This window comes from Octodon degus, unplaced genomic scaffold (assembly GCF_000260255.1).
Source record: "Octodon degus isolate 3935 unplaced genomic scaffold, OctDeg1.0 scaffold00018, whole genome shotgun sequence".
NCBI lineage: Eukaryota > Metazoa > Chordata > Mammalia > Rodentia > Octodontidae > Octodon > Octodon degus.
The window spans coordinates 3396417-3403287 of NW_004524594.1; the positions used below are offsets into that span (position 1 = coordinate 3396417).

Here is a 6871-nt window from a genome sequence, read left to right on the forward strand (position 1 = left end):
CCAGGCTGGGCACTGGTCCTTTCTACTGGTGACTTTTGGGGCACATAAGATCTTCTACTCCATGCCCACTTTGCCAGCTTCTCCCTGCCATGATTCTTCCTACTCTCCCCAAGGGTGTCACCTAGGAAAAGCTCACCTTCAAGGCTGGGTTTTACCAGCAGCCTCCTCTGCCCTTAGGTGTCCTTCCCTGCTTTTCTTTCCCCAGATACATATCTCCTTGGTGGCTGTACCCAGGCCTGACTTCTGTCCACTTGGTTTTGGATTGATTTTGTCAGAATAAAATGCAATGGGGGCCGGGAGATGGCTCAGTAGAATAAGTGCTTCCTTGGCAAGGGCAAGGGTCTGAGTTCAATCCCCAGTTCCGCCAAAACAAACAAACAAACCAAAAAACAAACAAACAAAAACCCTGTTCTGTTTTGGGGCCAAGGAGATAGCTCAGTAGAATAAGTGCTTGCCTGGCAAGCACAAGGGCCTGAGTTCAATCCCTGGTTCTGAAAAAAAAAAAAAAAAAAAAAAAAAAAAAAAATGCAATGGAATGGGATGGAAAGGAATGGGATGGAAAAGAATGGAATCAAATGGAACTGGAAAGAGAGAAGGGAAGGGAGGGGAGGGGTGAGGAGAGGACAGGAGAGGAAGGGAGAAGAACAGAACAGAATGGCTGACTGGTATGGAGGTTCGGGGGTGGGGACAGAGCTAAATGCAGAGTTCTACGAGGTTAGCAATAGCTCACTGCTCCCTGCCACTGTGTCCCCTCAAGGACCTTCTTTGCACCTCATTCTGCACTAGGTAAAGAAAAGGCCTTCTAGGATTCCCAGACCCACTGACTTCTCAGTAGAGGGAACAAAGTCAGCTATTAGCTCTGTTTGTTTTACCAGGGAAGGACTCTGACTGACTATGGGGGAGTCACACATCTGCCCTGAACCCCACTGCTGGGTGCGGGACGGGGAGACAAGTGGTCCTGCATGGGTCCACCAGAACCTCCTCTGAGGCCCAGGAGGGCTCTGTGCCAGTGGAGGCCTGCTTGTGGGCTGAGAATCTCCATAGACTGGGAGGAGGTCTGCGCCTTCTGCAGGGTGGGGCAGGGCAATGGCACTGCAGTGGCTGGGGGTTGGCCCAAGCCAGTTCGCCCTGGGGGCAGAGGGAGAAGTGTGAGGGCATGGACCAGAGCATGGCCTCTGCTGTTAGCAGAAACTGGAAGTGCCAAGCCAGGTGTCTTTCCAGGGTCCCCAGCAGGGAGCTGCCCAGGGCAGAAGCCACATGGGAGAGAGGAATCCCAGGAATGCAGAGCCACAGAGCTGGCAGAGGCAGGGCTGGAGGCTGGGGCTCCCCCGTTGCTGCTCACCAGGTCTGCCCTGCTGGGCCAGAGGTGGAGGAACTCATGCTGCCTATGTGAAACCTGCTGGGAGACCCCCGGGCTGGCCCCAGCCTCAGTTTCCCTGCCAGTAACTGGCAAGCTTTGGACAGAGTCAGCCATGGCTTCCCTTCCTGTCCCACAGCCACACCCGTCCCATCACCCCAGAACCCAGGAATGTGCCCCAGGCCTCAGGCTCTCCTCCTGGGCCCCTCCCCAGGGACTCTGGGAGCAGTTGGTGGGGGGAGCTGGAGGGCCACTCCTTCCCTCTTCCCCCTGCTCCTGCCCGAGCTGCAAAGCACATGCAGATGTGGGGCTGTCCGCCGCAATCAGGGGGCTCAGGTGCAGAATGGGGCCTGGCAGTCCCGGGCTTGTCCTCGCGCACCGGAGCGCAATTTCCCCGTAATTACACTTCCTCACGCCGGGCGTCTGCAAAGAATCACTGCTCACACCGGAGCCGGCTGGCTGGCAGGAGGCCTCATGTCGCAGGCCCAGGGAAGCCACGCATCCTGCCTGTGCACAGCCAGTCCCCAAGACGCCAGCCCCAGGGCCTCCTGGCAGCCCCAGCCAGCTGAGTCACTTCCATGGCCCTCTTACTGCTCTGACATCCCCACCTGCCACAGCACCGGCCGCTCATCACCCAGTGTCCCCAGAACCCACTGGAATTCCTGCCTGCCTGCTTGGTCAGCCACCAGCAGGGACCCATGTTAGTGCCCTTCCTTCCGCCCGTCAGGACTCTAGTTCCAGCTCTTCAGGTCCCCACCCCCAGTAGTCGCATGTCACCACAGCCACTGTGACACCCAGTCACCGACACCATGCCACCACTCCTTTCCCGAGCCTCCCCTTGATGCCCCGTGTTCCATCAGTCCTGCCACAGATGGAGGGCAACGCCGTCTCCTCTTCCACTCAGCCCAGGGTGAGAGCAAGCTTGGAACTCAGGGGCAAATGTGCCCTGGTTGCTACATAAATACATTAGAAATGTGTGTGCTTCCACAGGGCCAGCGAGAGATGTGGGACATGAGAGGACAGCATGGGGAGGAGGACCTGTGCCACCTCGCCTTGGGGAGAGTGGACCTACACAGAGCCAGAGAAGGCACTCATGGAAACCAGAATACCCAGCAAGTCCTGTCCCCCATGCCAGCCTCCGCTGGGCCCTTTGCTGTTTTGGAGGAAACATCACTGCCTTCAAGACCGTGGCCAAGAAGAGCCTGCATGGAGCCCGGGTGCAGGGTGTGGCTTCCAGCAAGCTTGGCCTTCTGTCCAGAGAGGCCCTTAGGTGCCCTTGCCAGGCCCAGAGCAGACATCATGAATCGATCACCGCACAAGAGGTCCAGGAGTTTGGCAAAGATCCCGCAGCGGGTACAGCAGAGAAGCCAGTGTGGATTCAGAGTCCTCAATCTGAACCACCCTTATCCAAAGTAGAGATGCTAATGATACTCTTAGAAAAATACCTATAAAGCCCTGGCTCAAGCTGTTCTGGTGGCACAGCATGCTCTTGATGATCTAAAAGGCAAATTCTTGAGGCATCACAACAGCCAAAAGGTGAAAGTGGCCCAAGTGCTCAGAGACAGATGCATGAGTAAACCAAAGGTGATCACACACACACACACACACACACACACACACACACACACACACCATGGAATATTATGCAACCTTGAAGTGGAAAGATGTTCTGACACACGGATGAGGCAACCTTAAAGGCATTATGCAAAGGGAAACAAGCCAGTTGCAAACAGACAGGTACTTACAGCTCCGCTTACATGAGGGACCTAGCGTGGTTAGAGCTGTAGCGAGGGAGAGGGGGCTGCTGGGGTGGGGGAGGGGGAGGAAGCTTGGCTATTTCATGGTAGGGTTTCAGTTTGGCGACTTCAACATATCCTGGACATCTGTCTCACCACGGTGTACGTATGTGCCTTATGCTACTGAACTGCATAGTTCCAAGTGGCCTAAAGTGGTCAGTTACGGGCTGTGTCTGAGCTGCTACCAAAAGATATGGAGAATGTTTAATACTTAAAAATGGATTGGCCCTGGCGTCTCATGGCGAAGCAGGCCGAGGTGCGATGGAGAGAGCCAGGGATCGCTTACATCTGAGAAAAACTACAGAACAGCACATGCCAGAGGTGGAAGTCCAAGTGAAACGTAGACCAACTGCTTCCTTGAGCAACCAAGAGTGTCACTTGTACCCCAGACATTCTCAGCAGCACCAAGTTCCTGTGGTGGATTTCCAGGTCGAGCTGAGACAGGCCCTCTTAACTGAGACCCCAAGAGGTGGATAAATTCCATTGGAACATCAAGACTCTTACCTGCTGGTTGTGGAACTTCTGAACACCTTGCGTTGTCTCTAGGAGAATGTGCATCATACCTTTATGGCTGTACCTTAAGTGTTAAGGCTCCTGAAATTTTATCGTTGACACTGGATTTGTGAAACAGCAATCACGACGGTGGGCAAGAGGAGCAAGATGCTGCAGCACATCGACTACCGTATGCGTTGCATCCTGCAGGACGGCCATGTCTTCATTGGCACCTTCAAGGCTTTTGACAAGCACATGAATTTGATCCTCTGCGACTGCGATGAGTTCAGGAAGATCAAGCCAAAGAATGCAAAACAGCCTGAGCGTGAAGAGAAGAGGGCTTTGGGTCTGGTCTTGCTCTGTGGGGAGAACTTGGTGTCCATGACTGTGGAAAGGCCACCCCCTAAGGATACTGGCATTGCTCAGGTACCACTTGCTGGAGCTGCAGGAGGTCCTGGGGTTGGAAGGGCAGCTGGCAGAGGTGTACCAGCTGGTGTACCAATTCTCCAGGCTCCTGCTGGCTTAGGAGGCCCTGTCCGAGGGGTAGGGGGTCCATCCCAACAGGTAATGTCTCCACAGGGAAGAGGTAATGTGGCAGCTGCTCCTGTGGCAGCAACTGCCAGCATTGCAGGACCTCCCACCCAGTACCCACCAGGAAGGGGGACTCCACCTCCTCCTGTGGCAGAGCAGCCCCACCTCCAGGTATTATGGCTCCTCCACCTGGTATGAGGCCACCCATGGGCCCGCCAATTGGGCTTCCTCCTACTCGAGGGACACCAATAGGCATGCCCCCTCCAGGAATAAGGCCCCCTCCATCGGGCATTAGAGGTCCACCTCCCCCAGGAATGCTTCCACAAAGACCCTAAGCTACTGTTGTCTATATCTGTTAACTTTTTCTCCCCAAAAGTGCATCTTGTGAAATGGTGTAGATTATTTGTGAGTTTTTTGTCCCCTCTTTCTGCATTAATAACAGCTGAAAATAAATGCATAGAGCAAAAAAATGCACTCATCCCATTGTTCCTGGTTGCCTCGGTGTCCTGAATCAATTCAAAATGTGTCCTTTTCATTGTCACTTTGACTCTGGGGAAGGGCCAGAAGCCACTGAGTGGCAGATCCAATGAAGAAGGTGAATGAGGACCCCATGACATCCTTACCGCCCTGCTTTTCCCCCAGATGGTGCGCAGCAGCAGGATTCACTGCATTTTTGATCATTCCTGAAAAAGACACAGAAGAAGATTTCCAGAACTGCTTCAGAAAGTGGCAGGAATGAAGGATAAACACATCTGGCACGAGGAGGAGGGGGGCGTTTCAGGGTGGGTCCATGACAATGTGTTTTGCCCTGTGACAATTTTTAAATGAACGTACATCATTTGTGTTGATCACCTCTTGTATATTTTACCGTACTGAAACAAATGAAAAGCAAGGTCAGCCATGGCTCCACCCAGAGAGAATTAGGGGAGGTGGGTGGTGAAGAGAGGCCGTGGCCAGGCGTGTTAGGGAGGATCAGAGAGGAAGCGACACTGGGGTAAAGTTTGACGCAGCTGCATGGGGTCCATCACCAGCCCCCCAGGAGACGTCTCTGCAGGACCCCTGTCCCCATCGGGACTCCTGTCCTCATCCTGTCTGGCTCTCAGGAGAAAACACACTTGTGATGCAGTGGAGAGGAGGGACAGTGCTGGACAGAGAAGGCCTAGGCGAGGGACAGCTGGGTTGGGGCCCTTCATCCGCTCCGCCCTGAAGAGCTGGTCCCTGGAGCAAGTTCCCACCCATACAGGCACACTGAGCACCTAGCGTGTCATTGTGAGTGGGGGTGAAGGTGGATCCTGACGCAGAGAGGCATGGTGACTTCCAGCCCAGCACAGGCCAGCGGCTTCAGCAGCCTGCCCACGTCCATGTGCTTTCCCGTCTGGAGCTTCCCTGGGGCCAGGGCAAGGCCCATCGCCACGTGTCTAGCAAGGTGCCTGATGCCCCCTCCCTGCTCCCCGACTCCTGCTCCCTGGCTGCTCTTGGATGCAAACCCAGCTCTGCTGCCTATGAGTTCTGTTCCTTGGGGCCTCAGCTCCCTGGTCTGACACGTGGAGAACGAATGGCACCTGGTGCAAGACCGCTAGGCCTGGGACCCGGTCTGCACACCTTGCATACAGGCTGCCTGGACTTGTTACTGTTCACCTCCTTCCGCCTCCTGCCCCTCTGCTTATTTGCATCGTCTGTCTGACACCCTGCCCTGGGCACCCAGCCTTGAGGCACAGGGTCCCTTGGATGCACTCAGGACATGATGGCATGCGGGATCAAGTCTGTCATTCACATGGTCCTTAGCAGCCCAGGTGCTGCTCTGTTCTGTACAGGGACATGGCCAGAGCAGAGCCAGGCAGAACCTGGTGGTCCTGCCCATGGCAAGGCGGCGGCAGCATTCCCACCAAGCAAGAGGCTGTCACTCATCCCCTGTGTGGGATCAGGGGACAGAAGGCTCTACTGAGTGAGTGGGTGAGCAGGTGGTTTGAGAGGTGTCACCCTTCACCAGGCTCACTTGCTGCCACAGGCTGGGAAACCCAGCTCAACTGGGCTTTGGCAACAGGCATGGTTAAGGGAAGCCATGTCCTCCCACCAAGGGCAGAGCCAGTGGGAGACGCTGGATTGGGCTGCGGAGGATGTGCGGGCACCAGGGCTGGGGTGACATCCTATACCCTGGCTGCTGTGACACCTGCCCCCCACCGACTCTATGCTGGTGACTGGAGAAGCAGATGCCTTGGTGACATTGCAGATGGGCCCTGGCCCCACCCATGTGGGCCTCTGGATTTCTAACAAGTTTCCAGGGTTGGTGGGGGGGGGGAGGTGGTACAAGTCAGTCAGTGGCCACAAATCTGACCACCTATGAGGGCTTTCATCACTATAATGTGGGCTATGCCCCTATGGCCACAGAGCTACCTCGTAAGTCATTGGAGCGTGCCCCTCTTCCTCATTGCTGGGCCTCAGTTTATGCTCCTGCAAAAAGGGTGAACTTCCAGGGCCCCAACAGGCCTGGGAGACCTTCCCGAGCTATCATCCTGTCCTTACCTCTTGCTAAGGGGACAGAAGGACCCTGTTTAAAAGCAGACACCCTCCCCCCAAGCCCTCAGCTCCCTCTGGGTATCTAGTTGGGGGATGAGGGAGGAAACAAGACTAAGAGGGACAAATTCATTTCAGAGCTTACAAGTACTAGGAAGAAATGAAACAGGGTCATGGGACC

The 6871-nt window shown here is 55.2% G+C and overlaps 2 pseudogenes; both read left to right on the top strand.

Annotated features, from left to right (window-relative positions):
• The first annotated feature begins 3414 nt into the window (after nt 1–3414).
• LOC101575773 lies at nt 3415–3630 on the top strand (annotated as a pseudogene).
• Nucleotides 3631–3703: 73 nt separating this feature from the next.
• On the top strand, nt 3704–4511 carry LOC101560280 (annotated as a pseudogene).
• The last annotated feature ends 2360 nt before the right edge of the window (nt 4512–6871 follow it).